The following is a 19,822-nucleotide window of genomic DNA, read 5'->3' as shown; positions in this document are numbered from 1 at the left end:
AGTATTTTTTAATTGTGAAGAACCAATAGAACATAGTTGCCTAGTATATTTTGTCTGGATTTATCTCACAGCTTAAAATAAGACATTCTAATACATAAACTAAGGGAAAAATGATAATTGTAGTTGGCTTCCCTCCCACCTTAGTTATCCCCTTTTTTAATTATCCAGGGAATAAAATCACAGATTTATCAGTGTTCTTTGCTAATAACTGGCCTTGCCAGAAGTTTATGCTTATTTAGTGGTTAAACACACGGGAAAGCATTAGCAAAGCCAGAATATCCATGGCAGGATCCGGAAGACCTTTCTGTGATCTTGGTGGGGGCGCCTTTTCTGAAAATTTTCCAAGTGAGGATCACCTTACATAGCCTGTGATGCAGAACTTCAGGGAGGTCAGCTTAAGAACTTGTACATGTGCGTAAATGGGCTATCCAAATAACAAAAAAATGACACTTTGCCTATAGCTTTCTCTGCTGTTCACTCCCCAAGTGGGTAGATGGCTTGGTGCTAAGTGTCTTAATTGTTGTCCTGCCTCAGCACTTAACTTCTAGCTGGTTAGTATCTGGGCCCTCGCCAAAAAATTTTTCCTCCAGTTGATTCTGTTTAGCTTCTCTCAAAAATTGGCAAAAACAAAAAATTACTGATACTAAAGGAAGGTTAGAGAGACTCCTTAGTCCATTTGCTCCTAAACTCTCCCTTAAGGATCAAGTGGCCACACAGGCTTGTTACTCCGTGGTTTTCACATGTGCCTAAGAGTCCTGGAAAACACAGAGCCAGAATTTGAAGTTTGATTAACTATATACCAACAGTGTTCTATATTCTTTTTCCTTGTCCTCATTTTCTGCCTTTGTTTTTCATTTAGTATTGATTTTGTATATATAAATAAATATATTGATTTGTATATATAAATATTGCAACTTAAATATTGTAAGCCATCTCATCCTTTGTAGAACACGGAAGAAGGAGAATAATGGTTAAGTTTTGTTTTGTTTTGTTTTCAAGTCCCAAATCTGCTCATACTAGTTTTAGGGTGCCTGCGTGGCTCAGTCAGGTAAGCATCTGACTTGGGCTCAGGTCCTGATCTTGCAGTCTGTGAGTTAGAGCCCCGCGTCGCTCTGTGCTGACAGCTCAGAGCCTGTCAGCCCTGGAGCCTGCTTCAGATTCTGTGTCTCTATTTCTGTCCCTCCCTTCCCCCTCTCAAAAATAAACATTAGAAAAACATTTTTTAATAAATACTCGTTTCATTTGCACTCTTTATTTTGAAACATTTAGGTCTTTTCTGTTCCCTCTGTTTGACCCTCATTAAAGTAATATATAAAATAGATTTTATTAGCCAGAAAATGATTAGCCATGGTGCAGCACCAAATTTATGAAGAAATAAATTTAAGGAAATACAAGTTTTCTTAAAACATCCAGTTTTCCTAAAGATCAAAATTATTTTTCAAATTAAAAAAATTTTTTTACTTCAGTATGGACTCTAAAGTACATTCACAATTTTATGCTAAATATATCTAAAATATTGAAGATTTTGAGCAGTTTCTGCTTGGGTTCAGACTGGATCCTTGCTATCACTATGTGCCAAAGATAGGATAATGTCTTCCCTCAATGCTTTCATCCATCAAGTAGGATAACATGTAGACAAGTTGAGTGCAGGCCTCTCTCTAATTTCCCAGTAACTACCTGGCTACTCTTTTGTGGCAGATGTAGCTTGATCCTGTTATTTTCCTGTAGGGGTTTTCAGGGTCATTGATTGGCCTGCCAGACTGATTTCAAGTTCTTTAGTGATATTTTCCCTTAAGAAAACATTTCATTGGCTAGAGAATTCTATGTGAGAACTTGAGCAAATGGAGTATTTTCTTGCCTCTTGGTTTTCTTGCCTCTTTTTAGTATAAGAACACCTGTGTACTGCCTTAAATCCATTAAGGAGACAGAATTAACTTATTTTAGATTTCTTTTTATTTGTTATAAATAGATACACCTATGGTCATGGATTTTTGCCATTCACAAGATTCAGAGATATAATAAATTCTAGTTCCATCACGTAGAATATGAATGAATCCCAGTGAAGATAAATGGACAAAGATTGAGCAGTTAGTCACAAAGTATAAGGACTAGATGTTGGAGGTCTCTTGACTCTTACAGTGTGATGAGAGCTAATTTAATGTGATTAACCTTATTTCCGGCACCCATTGATCCACATAAGTTGAGTTTACAAAGCTGTGTGTGTGTGCGTGTGTATATCTGTAACTTGATGAGTTTTAAAGCCAGAGAATGGGAATTGTTGAAGGTGAGTTGTGTTTCTTTGTTGTATTGGCTAGCCACTATGCCATTTTTGCTACTCAGACCCCTTGTATAATGATAAATTTATTTGCTGGCAATATTACCATTATCGTTCTCTTGCCCTTAATATTCTTACTGAAACACATTTGCATCTTCCAGTTTGACAGGAATGTATCCTTGTTCTTCTGACTCTGGTATTGAGATTTTGTTAACTTTGGAATGGCAGACCTTATCATCTTATGAAAAAGCAGCCATTCTAGTTATAAGGTTTCTTGTTGCTTTACCAGTACTTGCATAATGTGCAACCTTTGGGGGAAGTCCTTTGAAATACAGACCCTGAAAGTTTTGGATTGCTTTAATATGAGAGACCATATATTTTCTGTAGCCTAGACTCTGAAGCTGACCACCTACATTTGTAGGGTCTGGGAGCTCAGAATGCTCTTTACAGCTTTAAATGGTTGTTACGTAAGTTTGTCCATACTCTTTAGTTTTTGCCTCTTGGCTTACAAAACCCAAAATAGTCACTACCTGGCCTTTTACATCAAAAGTTCACTGATCCCTGTTTTAAAGGAATACAGTAACTATTGACAGTATTTGATTGAATATCTGATGACTGGACTGTGAGGTCAGCTGGGTTACTTATATTAATTAAGATTCACTTCTGGCTTCTCAAATTAACCTTTATTCTCCCTAGAGTGGATCTCATTAGGATGTATAACCTTTAAAGGTTTTGTAGGAAGTAGTAGATGTTTTATAACCTGGAACATGAATCTTTTTTTTTTCTAGGCATTTTTTTTTTATTTTACTTTATAAAAAAATTACTGTATATTTGAGAGTAAGTGTGTGTGTGTATGTGTGTGTGTGTGTGTGTGTGTGTATGCATGCATTATCTATGGCTGTGTAACAAATGATTCCCCAAATAGCAACTTAAACCTATTATTTCACACCTTTTTTTCAAGTTTTTTTTTTGAGATATAATTGACATACAGCACTGCATAAGTTTAAGATGTACAGCATAATGATTTGACTTACATATATTGCGAAATGATTACCAAAGTTTAGTTAACATCTTAACCACATACATTTTTTTTAAAAAGTGAGGAGGAAGGTTTTTCCATTGTGGTGGGAACTTGTAGGATGTACTCTCTTAGTAACTTTTAGATATACCAGAGAGCAGTGCTACTGTATTCTTTATGTTGTACCTTACATCCCCAGTACTTATTTAATCTTACAGGTGGAAGTTCGTACCTTTGACCACCTTTATCAATTGTCATATCTTTTCTTAAGAGTTAGGGATGTAGGAATGGCTTATCTGGGTGGTTCTGGTTCAGGCAGGGTCCCTAATAAGAATGTATGCAGCAAGATGTTTGGTGGGGCTGCAGTCATCTGGAGGCTTGACTGGGGTTGTATTGGCGGGGGGGGGGGGGGGGCGTGCGGGTCCTGCTTCTCAAAATGACTTATTTACATGACTTTGTGGAAGACCTCAGTTCCTTGCTGGCTGTTGGCAGGCATGGCAGGGGAGGTCTTGGTTGCTCACCATATGAACCTCTCCCTGAGTCTTTGTAAGATTCTTCATGACCATGACTGCCAGCTTTTCACAATGGTCCAAGAGAGAACAAGGAAGAAAGCCATGATTTTTTTATATTCTAAACTCAGAAGTCAGTTAAGTCTAATTCTGTTTGTTAGCTATAGTCCATGGTGAAGAACAAGAGGCAGTTAACAGTAGAGTACTGTTTTACCTGGAAGGAAGGCTGTTTGGTGGGAAAGAGTAGGTTCTTATCTGGCAGGTTGAAATTTCATTTGGAGACCTCCAAGAGAGGCCACATTTCGGCTTTTGGAAGTTGCCTTTGCCCTCAACTGGGATTGTCTCATTACACACACACACACACACACACACACACACACACACACACACACACATATTCCGTATGGATGGCTTTGCTACATAGGCCTGTGGAACTCATCTTACCCAACCCCACCCCATTTTAGTCTGCCCTCATCACATCACTCAAGCATCTGACTGAGTTAAGGCCAAATTCTCTTCATATTCACATTTTCACAATGGGCCCAGTGGATTCAGCTGTGAAGGAGACTGAATAAACCTTTGTATAAAGACTTATTCCCTCGTGTTGGAACATATTTCAAAATAATCTCTATTCTGAGAGAACTTTAAAGTGCAGATTTTTGAATTCAGGTTCAAGGTGTCATAGAAAAGAAACAGATCTTAGTCCTGTAATGCTAGATGTTGGTAATCGTCTTCATCTTCAAGATAATATTTTACAGAGGCTCAGATTTGAAAAAAGAATAAGCAAACTGTTGATCACAAAATACTTAGTTAAGGAAGTTAAACACACAGCAAAAACTCAACTTAAGAGAGAAATAAGCAAGTTAAAAAAAATTTTTTTTATGTATGTTTATTTTTGAGAGAGAGAGAGCACGAGGCGGGAGGGGCAGAGAGAGAGGGAGACAGAATCTGAAGCAGGCTCCAGGCTCTGAGCTGTCAGCACAGAGCCTGACACGGGGCTTGAACCCACAAGCCATGAGATCATGACCTGAGCCGACGTCAGACACTTAACCGGCTGAGCCACCCAGGCTCCCCAAGCAAGTTTAAAAATATAAACTCTGTGTTAAGCATCCAAATCAGGTCATGATCTTGTGGTTCATGAGTTCAAGTCCCGCATGAGGCCCTGTGCTGACAGCTCAGAGCCTGGAGCCTGGTTTGGATTCTGTATCTCCCTCTCTGTCTGGTTCTCCCCCACTCGCTCTCTTGCTCTCTCTCAAAAATAAATAAACATTAAAAAAAATTTTTTTAAATATAAACTCTGTGTTAATTTCTCTGTAATAAATGGCGGTGACAGGGTTGGGAAAAGGGAGAGGGAAAGATGGAAGGATTAAATTGCACGCTAACGGAAACAATACAGGTGACTCTATCTTACCAAAAAAGATAAGATGGCAAAAAAAAAAAGGTAGGATGGCATTTGTGTGGCCATTTTCAGTCATTTTAATTTAGCTAAGTTTTTGGATACTGTTAAAGGCATGATCTACCTTAAATGCTGAATTTGCAGTTCTCCTAGTTGATAAGAGTCAGTCAGCTTGAACAGTAACATTTGGAGATTTTGTGGCTTCCAGATGGAAACTTGGCCAGTCATCCCTATTATTCTTGTTTGTTTTTATATTTGTTGGACCAGCTATAACTGGGGGATCTATAAATTTGAAATTGCACACAGATATTTACTTGTGTATTTTTTTCTGAGTAGATTAATACTTATCATATTCACAAAAGCTTCCATAGAAGACCCCACCCAAAAACCCATGTTAAGTACTGAAGAATTTGAGATACATAGGTAGTGTTCTTAATTTGTTTCCTTAGCACTTAGGACAGTGAATAAATTTATCTCTGGGACAGAAGTCTGGTATTTTTCTGGGAAAATTTATTAGTGTAGATAACCCATAATATCCTCCACTAACCCATGCTCTTGCTTTTTTCTTTGGGCCCCAGAACAGCAGAATAAAATGCAGTTTTAAGGAGAATACTTGTCCTGGATCATTGTGAAAATTTTTATTTTTTTAAGGTTTTTTTTTTTTTTTTTTATAGCAATTGATAGACACATGGTAACAGCCACTTCCTTGAAGTGGAGCTTTAAGTTATGTGTTAATGAGAGCTAACTATTTTGGAATAGAAAGGGAGGGGTCCAATCTGACTTAAGAACTAGAATATTAGAGTATTTTTTAAGTTCATGCAGTTTAATTTTTAAGCACCATACCTATTGCAGTGGTAACTTCCAGTTAAGTGATCCATAGGAGTAAATCAAATCATACCCTGTTTTGCCCTTTCTGATACATCACCTTCCACATTTTAATCTTTTGAAATAGTAACACACATTAAAATTGTTGACATCTCAGTTGGTGTTAGAAAGTGGGAGTGTAAAAATTTCCCTTTGACACCTGGTTAGATTAAGAAACATGACATCGCTTGGGTTTAGGGCTTGGAATAGATGAGTAAGAGCTTTAGTTAGGCAATGACCCTTCTATTATAAACTGGGAAAAATGATTAGGAGTCTTGGTTAGGTCGTTGGTTGTTACTGTGTGGTAAATGACACTCAGATTCTTGAGAAAATTACTAGTTATCTCTAAGCCTATTTACTCATCTGTAAAAATAAAGGAAATTACTTACTATTATGAAAAAGTAATTAATAGGTCTTCCTTGATTTAGGATGGAGTTATGTTCCTAATGAACTCATTGTGAGTTGAAAATATAAGTCTACAGTGCATGTAATACCACCTAACCTGCAGGACATCACCGTTTGGCCTAGCCTACGTTAAACGTGCTCAGAGCATTTACGTTAGCCTTTAGTTGGGCACAATCATCTAACACAAAGCCTATTTTAAAATAAGAGCCTATTTTGTAATACAAGGCCTTTTTTGTGGGGATGTGCATATTTTATAATAACATCTCATGTAATCTGTTGAATACTGAAAGTGAATAATGGAATAGTTGTCAGCGTATCAGTTATTGACCCTTGTGATCGCTGGGCTGGCTGGGAGCTGCACGTGCAGATGCCCAGCCTCACAGGAGAGGCTCATACCATATACCACCAGCCTGGGAAAAGATCCACACTCCAAATTTGAAGGATGGCCTCTTCTGATTGTGCATTGCTTTCACACCATCAAGTCATACCATTCTTTGAAACTAAGCACAAGAGAGGTTATTGAGCATACTCCAGCAACCTCTGTAGGTATTCTCTTACCTATTAACATTTTTGGAAGGCATTAATAATCCTGTAACTACAATAAGATTACCCTGGGAACTGTAATGTGTGAAATGTTTACACTCATTACCGCTTTGGCTTCTAACTCATACTTTTATCACAGACACTTAGCCCTTTTTAGAATTAACTTTTATTACTAGAAAAAAAAGAAACGAATCACAACTTTCTTTAGGAAAACAGAATACCACCCCCACCCTGCTGTCAAAATATATATGTATATATATGTAGGTGTGTGTGTGTGTGTGTATATATATGTATGTTAGTTGCTGTTTGAAGGGAACAGCTTTGATATTAACTGTAGATGTCATTCTTGTGAGATAGTACTTTCTACTTGTAGAATGAAGATGACTACTGGTTGGTTTGTTTTTTCAAGTTTTTCTTACTAGATTATAGGTTGGATGTGTGTGCATAGTGAGATAACTTGGCTGTGACTTATTACTAAGAACAGTTAAGTATAAGATAAAGTTTTAAGTGTATTTTTTGTTTGATGGATTTAACATAGTAATAACTCGAGAACAAGTTTCGGGGCACCTGGGTGGCTCAGTCCGTTAAGCGACCGATTTCAGCTCAGGTCATGATCCCGTGGTTTGTAAGTTCGAGCCCTCGAGCTATGCTGACACCTCAGAGCCTGGATCCCGTTTCGGATTCTGTGTCTCCCTCTCTCTCTGCCCCTCCCCTGTTCACACACTGTCTCTCTTCCCTTCAAAGATAAATACACATTAAAAAAAATTTTTTTTTTTTAAAAAGAACAAGTTTCTTGAAAAGTTACTTGGGGAAGATGCCAGATTAGCAGTCAGAAGTTGAGAGCATTGTAATCTGCTTCTGAAAACATTGTATTCTCAATTCTAGCATGTTCTTTTACAAGTGCATTCTCGGCTTCCTGAGTGTGTGTGTGGATGGCTCCTTATTAATTAGCGGGAACTAGACAGTTGCTGGGGTAGCAGAGATGGCACTGTCATGGACATACCGATGAAAACAGTAGCGTGGACTGTGGGGGCCTGGGGCCACCTTTCATACTTTTCCAGGGACTCTCGCTGTAATAGGTTAAAATAATCAGGGTTAAATTATTTTCCATGAAATATTTAATAATAGGAATATAGAGTATAATTTTTAAAGCTCTTTATCTTTAACCCTGGTTGGCACTGGGTGTACCTACCCCCAGTGGTACTCAGTAAATGTAGTGTGGCAATGAGGCTTGTCTGTTTTTCTTGCTGGGGTATTTATGTAGCATCAGCCCTCTGAGGCATATGTTGTTATGACATATGGGGAGATATTCTTCCATTTTTACTAAAATCAAAGTTTTTAAAATTTGAACATGTGTGCAAAAGTGTATGTGAACATGAAAACCAAAATAGGTCTTCTCTACTTGTCTCCCCAAGTGTTTGTTTTCCTTGTCCAACATTTTCTCCTTAACTTTATGGGAGGAACATAGGGCAGGTCTTTTCTCTTTAACAACTGGGGAAACTGAGGCTGAAGGCTGTGTTTCTTGGTTATTATTCTGCAAATTGATAAAGAACCAGAGCTAAAATTCCATTTTCTTAACATCTGTGACTCTTGACTGGACCAGTCGCATTCAGATTAAGAAGTACAAGAAGCAGATTATGTTCGTTAATACCGCTGTCCTGTGAAATCTTATTGTCTGATCTCAAGTCCATTATTCCAGTTTGCTGAACCTCTTCAGAATTTCATTCTGTCATCTAAAGTGGTAGCTATCCTTGCTGGTCTGGTCCCCTGTCTTCTGTGTGTCTGCGTCTAATTCACTGATTTACACAAACTTTTCTATATAGTACATAAACGCTTAATCATCTGGGTCAGTTGGCTAATTTTTAGGAGTTTGTTCATAGTTTCTTTAGGCTGTTTAAGTCAGAATCAGAAATGCTTTATTTCATTACTCTGTACCAGAATCAGACAAGTAATTGTCTTCACCTCATTCTTTTCTGAATTCTTTACCTCCGTTAAAACATTAAGACATTCTCTGGGCATGCAACCCAGCAGGCTTCTGGTTTATTTATTCTTAATAAACATAATTTAGACACAAAAGTAGAGACCACAGTCTCTCTACCTGTCACTCAGCTTCAACAGTTACCGTATTGGAAAGCCTCTTGATCTTTACAAATACTGTAAAATCTTACTGTTTCTGGTAAGGCATCAACTGCACTTGTATAAGAGTACATCCTAGGCAACACATTGGCTGAACATCATTATTCTTTGGGGAATTACATGTTAAAACCACATTGAGATACTACTGTACGGCCACTAGAATTACTCAAATTAAAAAGACTGATAGTACCAAGGGTTGTTGAACATGTGGAAGAGTGGAATACCCATACTTTGCTGGAGGAAATGTAACACGGCACAGTCCCGTTGAAAAATAGTTGGGCGATTTCTTAAAAAGTTAAATATACACTTACCATAAAGTGAAGTATATACTTGCCATAGGAATTTTAGCCAAGAGAAATGAAAACATGTTCACACAAAGACTTGTGCATGAATGTTAATAGCAGCCTTATTCATGATAGCTAAAAATTGGCAACGGCCCAACTGTCCATCATTAGGAGACTGGGTAAGCAAAATACAGCACCGTAGGTGAATCTCAGAAATACTATGTTCAGCAAAAATAACTACATACAAGCAAAGATGCTATATAATTTCATTTATGTGAAACTCAAAGATTTAAACCATAGTGACAAAAAACAAATTGGTAGCCTCATGGAGCTGGCAGTAGGGGTTGTCTGGGAAGGTGGACACAAAGGAATCTGGATTGGGGGTGATGACTACTGCTGTATACATTTGTCAAAACTTAAACTGTAATGCTAAAACTGTGTGCATTTTATGTAAATTGTGCCTTCTTAAAATGTATCCTAGGCAAAAGTTGTTCTAGTTAGCAGGCCACAGCACCTATTACTCTTACTACCTGCCTCCCTTGGTTTTCCTTGGATGGCAGGTAAGCATGCACCTGTAAAGCAAAGGGAAGTCCTTTTGGAGGTGCTGCTAGTTATTTCTTCCAAGGCCATGGACAGAGCCGCACAAAGTGGACAGGGGTGGCTTCTGTTTCCCCCACCAGAGGCTATTTGCTATTTGGAGCATGCACTCAGCTTTGGCTTTTGTGCTCTTTTCTATTCCTGGTCAGAATATTTCCAGGTTCTTTCAGAGTTTGAAGTCTGCCCCCCCGCCCCCCCCCCCCCCCCCCCCCCCCGCCCAAGTCCCCCTCCCTGAATGTGTTTTAGAGAACACTTTCTACCTAACTGGAATCCATCATTGTTCTTTCTGGCATTTTTACCTCTGGCCGCAAATTGTTTGGTGATCAAGGATGTCTTTAGAGCACAGCAGTTTTCTGTTAGAAGAGGCATTAAAATAGTACCTTTGGAGGAAATGTACTCATAATGATACCTAGAGCTCCCATTTGCTTAGGCATCACCCGTTTTTGTTAATAGTTGTGCTGTCTGGAATATAATGCTGATTGGGACAGGATGTAGTGATTTATCTATCACTTTACATGACTGGTAAGTTAGGGTGTTTTATTCCTTGCTAGCTGGGCTGTAACTGGTTTTGGGTACAGTGCTTAGGAATGTGAAATAGTCCTAGGAACAGTTGATCCTAAAACTTTGTAGAGTTTTAAGGCCTCAGAAAAGGATGAGGGATTGTAGAACTGAACCTGAAGAAAGAGCTCCTGATGGCCAAAGCTGAAGTGATTGGAGACACAAAATAAATAATGGTAATATTGGATGTTAACCTGTAGGATAAAGTAAATATCCATGAATCCATACTGGGAGAGAAAAGACAGTTCTTACCTCCAGGAGAATCCCAGTTAGTAAATACAGAAAGAAAGAGGCACCCAGAAAGCCACCATTGGGCAAAACCAAAACAAAATAGTAATTTTTGCACAGTCCACATTTGGATGCTGACGTTAATAGGTGAAAGTTTGAGGAGAAACAACATATTTTTATATATAGTCTCAAGATACCTCTCTCTTTTTTTTTTTTTTTTAAATTTTTTTTCAACGTTTTTTATTTATTTATTTTTGGGACAGAGAGAGACAGAGCATGAACGGGGGAGGTGCAGACAGAGAGGGAGACACAGAATCGGAAGCAGGCTCCAGGCTCTGAGCCATCAGCCCAGAGCCTGACGCAGGGCTCGAACTCACGGACCGCGAGATCGTGACCTGGCTGAAGTCGGACGCTTAACCGACTGTGCCACCCAGGCGCCCCTCAAGATACCTCTCAAGATGTTTATTTAAAAGACAATAACTTTAGAGAAACCTGACAGACACCTCCTTAGCCAAGTGGTTATGGTTAACATTGCAAATAAGGTGTGAAAACAGACACACAGGAGGATACACATCTTGGCTCTGGTGTTGTGAAAATGTGTGACTTCTTTTTTTCGAGAGAACTCATCAGACAAACCCCAATTGAAGGACATTGTTAATAATGACCAGTACTCTTCAAAGGTTTCAGGGTCATCAGAGACCTGGAGACTGAGGAGCTGATGAGAACTAACAATAGAATGCAATGCATGAGCCTAGACAGGATCCTGAAAGAGAAAAAGAACATTGGTGGGATGAGTGGTGAGAATAAAAGAAAGTGTCCATTTTAGTTAACAGTATTGTACCCCAGTGTTAATTTTCAGGTTTTGATAATTATGTTTATATAAGAAGTTAACATCAGGAGAGGCCGCATGAGGGGTATATGCTGAGTACCATTTTTGCAACTCTAAAATTAGTTAAAAACAAAACATTTGTGTTTTCAGACTTCTAAAACAAAGAATTTGAAAAATCTCTATTTTATCTTTGCCAGTTAGCAAATCAAATTTTCAGCAAACCTTCAAACAAAGTGCAGTTGTAGCAGTTTGGTTTAAGAACAAAAAAAAGCCCATTTCAAACAAAGACACGTAAGAGTCATTTTTGGAACCTGTAGGATCCTTACCCTGTTGGAAACTTACTACAAGGCATGAAGATTGGCTTACTTTCATGCCAAAGGCAGATACTTGATGTGGAGTGGAGTGCCAGCTTGAGAAGTTGTTCCAGAGTGGTGCGGGTACTTGCAGGTATGCACCACACCACCGTCTCTGTGTATCCGAAAGTCCCTTCTTACAAGCCAGGGATTTAGATAAAGCTGTGTAATTGGAGAGCTTGCTGGTAGTATGAGGATCCCACTTGATGCCACAGTGCTTACTCTTGAAAATAGTGTGGTTCCTGTAAGGTTAAGTAAGCGGACTTACTAATTGTGCAATGCTTTGAGAAGTCATTTGTTAGTACCCATAGATCTTTTTACTTTGCTAAAGAAACGGAAAAGATGAAGAGCATTCCTTAGACTTCCTAAGAATTTTGTACCAATTCCTGGGCTCTAGATATTTAAAAATACAGGCATCGTACAACAGAATGTCAGAGTCTGCTTTTTCCATACCTATATAGTTGTGGAGTGTAGGTTGGATATGTTGAAATAGTTGGGATATTTGAGGTCAGAGGAAAGGTGAAGGGGCACATATGTTATGTAGTGAAGGAACAGAAGAGAAACATTTCTTTTGCAAATGCACTTCGTTGATTAGCAGATTCAGAGATCTCGTTTTTTGTGTCCTCATTTGCTGCAGCTTTCAATATTGGCTGTTCTTTCTTGGAGTCGATCTCCGTCTCCCTCCCTCTCTCTCTGTCTCTTTGTCTCTGCCTCTGTGTCTCTTGTGGTATAGTCTTCTCTTGTGTTTTCCTCACTTTCACTGGCTTCAGTTCACTTCTTTTCTTCCTTCTCGAGGTTCACTGGGCAGGCAGTGTGGGTTAGTGGAAAGAGCATAAACTTGGATTAGACTCTACCGGCTCTAGCCTTCCGTTTACCGTTGGACCTTCAGGCTTTGGTCCCTTCAGTGACTTGGGAAAGTTGTGAGGATTGTGAGGTGATGCGTGCAGGACACGTGACACAGTGCCTCTTCAGAGGGTGCAGTGCATTCCCCATTCATTTTCTTGCTCCTTTCTTCCCCTCTTTTAAACTGGGAGCTGTTCTGCCTTTGGGGTAGGTATTGATATTCTTTGAGAACCTCCTGTGTCCTAGTGTTTTGCTGGGGAATGGCAGTGTGAAAGAGGAGTTGTACAAAGTCCCTCAGTTCTGAGTCCCAGAGAGACTGTTATGTACAGCATGATGATAATATAATCTTGTGTCACATGCTGATACAGCACTTGCTGTCTGCACCACATTGTACAGAGGACCTGGGTTCTTGCAGGCAACATTAACTGAGCTCTTGTCAGTTACTTTGAAGCAAGTTTGGGAAGTAAAACAAAATGTAAAGTGTCAGTATGGCCTCAGATGTTTATAATCTAGTAAGGAGAGACAGAATGATTATAATACAGAGGGTGTTAGGGAACCCTGAAAATCTGGCCACAAACCGGTATTAGCCAGTAGAATTTGGAAAAGCAGCATTTGAGCTGGGTCTTAGGTACGTATGGGTTTTGCACATCAGTTATGGGGAAGGACATTTCAGAAGCTAAGGGATCAGTATGGTGAGCAAATACAGCAAGAGATAAAAGGTATCTTCTGAAAAAGATGGGCTCAAGTCCGTGTGGCTTAAGCTAGAGCTCAGGAGCAGGCTGTGGTGGAGGCGGAGTGAGCTGGAGAGGATCGTCAGAACCGAGTTGTGAGGAGCCCCTCCCATCAAGTTCGGGAGTTCAGATTTACTTCTGTAAACCGTGGTCGGGGGTAGATGTTAAACAGAGAAATCGCCAATTACACTTTCTTTTTCAGACCCTTGGTCTCAGTAGCGTCATGTGGGATTAACTAGGGGCAAGACTGGACGTTGCAGGTAGGACATTGAGGAGGAAGGTGTTTAGGCCCTGAGCTAGAATGGAGGAAGGCAGTGAAGATCCAGAAGTGGGGTTGTAGGGATGAGTAGTGGAGGTAAGCAGCCCCTGTTCTGAGGTCACAGTAGCATGTTAAGAATGAGGAAGGGGAGAGAGTATATCTTCCTGGGAAGGTGTTCTGACCATAGTAGTAACACATGATTTGACACTGAAAGCATTAGGCAGCGCCCATTCAGTTCACCACACTTAATTGCTAGGGAAGTTGTTCTGAGAATTTTGCTTAAGGGAAGAAAAGTACTCAAGGGTGGGTAGGGGCTGTGCACAGAATTCACTTTTTACATAGAGATGTTGGTTAATGTAGTGTCCTAAACACGTCCTTTGGTCCCTCAGAGTTAAAAGTATTCATTCTAGGAGGCGTGGCTATCAACATTTTCCAACAAATGTGTTTTCCTTATCTGACATAGATTTTGATACTTGCATCACTGATTTCTTAGGCACTAAGATAAGGTGCATGCTCGGACCTGTTGGGGGTGTGATACGTGACTGCTGACAGTGTATCTCAAAATATTCTCGTCTTTATTGAAACTTCTATTCTTATTCAAATAATTCTCATTATTTTCTGATTCTGAGAAATGTTTCATCCCTGTGTAACAAATAGGACCAATATTTAACTCAAAGATTTACCGTACTGTTTAAGTTGCTCTTTGAATCCCGATCTCCAGCCTGTGCCACACTGTCCCAGCAAAACAAAATCCTATTCATGGAGTTGAAGGAGTTCTCAAACTCCAGTGCTAGTTTCTCTTGCTGAGAGCTACTGGTGGTTTCAGAGTTCTCGCCTTCATTCGCATCGAACTTTTCAACCGTTTGAAATGAGATAACCCTAAAATTTCCCTTCCCTTACTGGAAATAAAAACTGATTCACCTGAAATGCCTGAAATCTAGATGATCTTAATAGAGTTGAAATTGTGTAGAGACCGTCAAATAGTCTTTCCTCTGCCTTCTCTTTGGTGATTGGTCAGACCGGTCTCGTGGTTATTAATATACTGAAGTTGCTTTACATTTTACCTTGGGTTTTCCCCCCTTAGAATACGTGCTACACATTAAAACACTGTTACTTAGATCTCAGCGACTGGTATGTTCCCGACCAAATGTGTGATGCTTGGCTCTATATGAAATTACCAAAGACTTCTGTTTAATGTCAGTGTAAATGATATATCTTACAGGTAAATCCTTGTGTTGCTGTGAGGTATAGAACTTTATTTAGTAAAAGTATCGCAAAATGTTTGAGAAGAGTGATCATACGACTTCATTTGAAAAACCACTGTTAATATATTCAAAGTTCTTCAGATTGTTCTTCCTAAATCTCACTCTCTGGTAACCTCCAACAATTAAGATGATGAACACATTACAGATGTTTCTGGTGGATATCTTTCGATAACATTTTAACAGAAGCACTGTTGTATTCTGGGCTGCTTTCCCATCTTTGTAGATATTTTGCTTCTCTGTATGATAACCTTGTACATAACAGTGGTTTTCACCTGGGAGTGATTTGCCTCCTAGAGAACATTTGGCAGTGTCTAGAGAAATTTCTGCCTGTCATGACTTGGGAATTGGGGTGCCCCTGGCATCTGGTAGGTGGGGGGGGGGGATGCTGCTAAATATTCCTCTGTGCTTAAGTACAGCCCCTATAGCAAAGAGTTAGGAGGTCCAAAAGATCAACAGTGCTGAGGCTGAAAAACCCTGCGGTGAACCTCTTTGCCAAGTGATGGCGGGCTTTAAGTTTTGATTCCCAGTGATGTAGGAAACCCATTATGACATGATAATTTGACCATGAACTAGCTCTAGCCATGTTTGTTAGAACGGTTACTGTCTAGTATGTACGTTTTGGTTTGGTTTTTTCAAGGATTAGATTTGAAGGAATCCTAAACGATGACCTTAATGAAGCCCAATGCTTTAATTTTGCAGGTGAGGAAACCCAAGACCTGAAGGAGGCAATGGACTTGTTAGACCTCAGATTCCTTTGAGTTATCTAATTGCCTTTTTTTTCCCCTTTGAAGATTTACTAATTCTTTTGTGTGCTTTGCAGGTGCCCAGTTTTGTGACATGAACTGTAATTTTGAAGTGTTTAAATGCATTTTAAATGGGATCTTTGACAACTATAAAGTAATTTGCAGAGTAGATTGGATTGCTGTTGTAAAGTGTTTCTTGGAGAGAGAAAACCTTGGTTCATCATTGGATTTATTTGCATCTGAAAATGTGGTTTGCTTAGAGATTTGTAGTTTCTGTGATTCCTTCTAAATTATTGACATGATTTATAAGGTAATTTCGTATGTCTTTCGCAGCAGGAGAGAGGGGTCATATCATAGTCACTAAACCAACAGTATAGTTTGTAGAATGTACCCCATGATATTTAATCCTTTTTAAAATAAGAGGCTAAATGAGTTACTAACAGCATAAACTGAAAACCTGCCTCTACCTTGAGAACAAATACTCTATGTAGCTGTCTTTATTAAATATTGAATACAGGTGTCTCAGCTAAAGGAACCTTAGAGATCACTTACCTCTAATCTCTTTGCCAGTGAGGAAACTGAAGTTTAGAGAGGGTAGTACTCACAGTCACCGAGTTAGGTCCCAAAATAAGTACAGAAAGCAAGAAGAGGGAAAGCTTAGGCATCTCACCTGTTAAGTCTTATGATCCGGTTTGTGTGTCAGGGAGCACCCCATAAAACCCAGAGGACCATCACCAGTGATCTCGGCTATTGGTATCTGTTATGTCATGTCTTACCAACTCCTTGGATAATGAGCATATATGCATGCACATCCCAAGTGCACAGCACCCTGCCTCAGCATATGGTAGGCACCAGGAAAAACATGTTTAGTGAATTTCAAAACAAAAGCCAGAATGCCATACGTGAAACTGGGAAAGGAGACAGCACAAGGCATGCCATGTCTCTGCCCCTTTATTCAAATGAAGTTTGAGAGGTAGAGGATGCTGGCCCAGAAATTAGGGATTAGATGCCTGTTTGGGCTTTCCTCTAAAGGGGGCTGGTGAAGAGAAGAGTGTTGCTACCACACCTGTAGTCACATGACCAATGGCTCCGGTAATAGGCTGCCTCCAGTATGAGTAGTATTCCCTAAAACACTTACTCAGACCAAATCCTCAGCAAGCAAAAGACCTTTTCAGTCTGAACACTGAAGTCTTTTGCTGTAGAATAAAATTCATGTTGAAAATAATGAATGGAGGTATCAAAAAGAAATTCACTTAGGAACCCTTGCTGGGCTCAGTGATTTGAGCATCTGACTCTTGATTTTGGCTCAGGTCACAATCTCAGTTCTTGAGATTGAGCCCCATCAGGATCTGTGCTGACAGTGCAGAGCCTGCTTGCGATTCTCTCTCTCTCTCTCTCTCTCTCTCTCTCTCTCTCTCTCTCTCTCTCTCTCTCAAAATAAATAAACATTAAAAAAAGAGATTCAGTTAGCTACCTTCAAAGAAGGTCCAGTTTAAAAACAGTTTAGGAAACATTTTTCCTTATATAAAGTCAACTAGTACATTCTTTGTCAGTGGGCTTGCTTTTGGAAAGATAGCTGTGGGAGATCTAAAGGGCATATTTATTATGGGACATTTACTTAAAATATTTGAATGACCACAATAAAATTGTTATTTTAGGCACCACAGGGGAGAGGAAATAGAAGGAAGCCAGATTTATAGTCTATGGTTGAAATACTTTTAAGCCCACTTCTTGAAAGTTGTTCTGATGTTTAGTAAGTTTAAAATTTTTCTTTATTTTCAAACTGTTTTTTTAACCTGCAGTTGGAGGTAATGTTGCTTTTCATGTTTCTTTTTTGAAGTTTTGCTAAGGAAGATTTTAAGCTTGAGTTATTTTAGAAGTTGCCATCTAAAGAAAGTCTCTTCTTTCTTTGCCTATAATGAAGCAGACTGGCACAGAAAAAAATAATTTGGCATGGTCCTAGGATAGCAGTTCTCAAGCTTTTTGGCCAGAGAATCTCTTGCATTGTTGATAAAATTATTATGGATCCCGAGGAGCTTTCGCATCATGTTGGTTGTATCTATAGATGTTTTCCATATCAGAAATGAAAACTGAAAAATGTTTAGAACACAAAACTATACAGTTGATCCTTGAATAACACGCAGGTCAGAGGCACCAGTCCCCCCCCGCCCACCCCTGAAGTCAAATCTGCATATAACTTTTGACTCCCCCCAGAAAGCAATGACCTACTAATAGCCTGCTATTACCTTCTCTTTCTGTAACATAAACAGTTAACACATTTTATATTACATACTGTATTCCTACAATAAAGTAAGCTAGAGAAAAAACATTATTAAAATCATAAGGAAGAGAAAATACATTTACAGTACTGTATCAGGAGATCTCTGTATAAGTGGACCCGTGTGGTTTAAACTTGTATTGTTCAAGGGTCAGTTGTACAGACATACATTTCATTAGGTGTCAGAGCAGTGATGTTACATGTCATGTAATCTTTGGAAAGTGAATAGGCAAGTGTTGTCTTAGAATTATTGTGGAAGTAAAAGTTACGGAAAATTATTATGGGAATAGTTTTGGCCTTCATAGGTAGACCCTCCTTAAAAAGTTCTAGAGGACCCCCAGGAATCTCTGGACCATGCTTTGAGAACTATGGGGCTAAGATACTCATTGCTCACAGGTTTGCTTATGAAATACAGGTCTTGCTTTCAAGACTCTAAACCATTTGTTGCTCTTTTACCTACTTGAATATGTTTCTGAGTTCTAGAAAAAAAGTTCTGGTGCCTGTACTTAGTGGTGGTTATTTGTAAAGTCATGTGTTTCAGGGCATAAGAGACATTTGAATTTTCAAAACGGCAATTTTTAACCTGGAATAGAACATTGTTGATTCTGCTGCTTATGAATGATGCTTGCGTTCGTTCGTTCTGTTGGAGTCAGCTGTTCCTAACCAAGTTGTGTCTGGTGAGATTTGGGTAATACTGTAGATATTGCACAGTTGAAGCCTGGTAGCTTCCCCTGAAGGCGTTCTCTTTTAAAAGGAATATCTACAGGGGCGCCTGGGTGGCTCAGTCGGTTGAGCGTCCGACTTCAGCCCAGGTCATGATCTCGCGGTTGGTGGGTTCGAGCCCCGCGTCGGGCTCTGTGCTGACAGCTCAGTGCCTGGAGCCTGTTTCAGATTCTGTGTCTCCCTCTCTCTCTGACCCTCCCCTGTTCATGCTCTGTCTCTCTCTGTCTCAAAAATAAATAAACATAAAAATTAAATAAAATAAATAAAAGGAATATCTACAGCCAAAGTGCTCTCTGAAGTATGTAGAAATATTGGTAGCCATGTTGATGAAGATGCTTAGTGCTGCTGTGTTGAAGCTAAACAGCATAATTAGCTTTGGGACACCAACTTTTGTGAAAGATATGTGTCTCTAGAATCCTTTTCCTAGGGCAGGGCTTACCAACTTGTCTCACTTGTAAACCTTTATATTTGCCTCCCAGTACCTGAGGAAGGGTGGTAGATACATCTGCAGCTGGAAAAGTAGTGTATATATATTACTTCTAAGGGGAATTATTTTGTTAAGTATTTATACATTCTGTGTACATGTCCTATGACAAGCTAAGTAAACTTCACCTCGTTTAATCTTCGCTTCAGCTCTATTAAATGAGATAGGGCCCCATTCCCTTTTGAGTTACTACTACTGCTGAGCTCTCCAGTAGCAGAGCCTATTATATAAAGTTATCCTAACTCCAGAGTCCATGCTCTCCTTCTTAGCTGTGAAGACGGCAGAAGGAAAGACAGACAAAGGGGATGGTTTGTTTTCTAAAAAAAAATTTGTTAGTTGGAGTCGGAATTGAGAGAAGGTTTGTTTTCTGGTACAGAGTAGAGTGGTTACCCTGTTTCAAGGATGTGTACTGTTGGGAAGGAGTAACCTAAAATGGTAGTAACTGAGACCCCCTGGGTCACTTAGTGCCTCATTCTAAAGGATGAGCCAGAGGATTTGAGA

At 39.4% G+C, this 19,822-nt stretch overlaps 1 protein-coding gene and 1 long non-coding RNA gene across 2 annotated transcripts in view; one reads left to right on the top strand and one right to left on the bottom strand.

Annotated features, from left to right (window-relative positions):
• LOC122487437 (RING1 and YY1 binding protein) overlaps positions 1-19,822 on the top strand; it is an 84,662-nt gene that overhangs the window by 51,284 nt on the left and 13,556 nt on the right. The window lies entirely within an intron of this gene.
• On the bottom strand, positions 11,261-12,121 carry LOC122487438. The gene is made up of 2 exons (XR_006298385.1): positions 12,009-12,121; positions 11,261-11,576 (listed from the first exon to the last, which is right to left on the bottom strand). It is a non-coding gene; the product is annotated as an uncharacterized LOC122487438 (long non-coding RNA).

This window comes from Prionailurus bengalensis, chromosome A2 (assembly GCF_016509475.1).
Source record: "Prionailurus bengalensis isolate Pbe53 chromosome A2, Fcat_Pben_1.1_paternal_pri, whole genome shotgun sequence".
Classification (NCBI taxonomy): Eukaryota; Metazoa; Chordata; class Mammalia; order Carnivora; family Felidae; genus Prionailurus; species Prionailurus bengalensis.
This window is presented reverse-complemented; position numbering and strand designations above follow the sequence as displayed.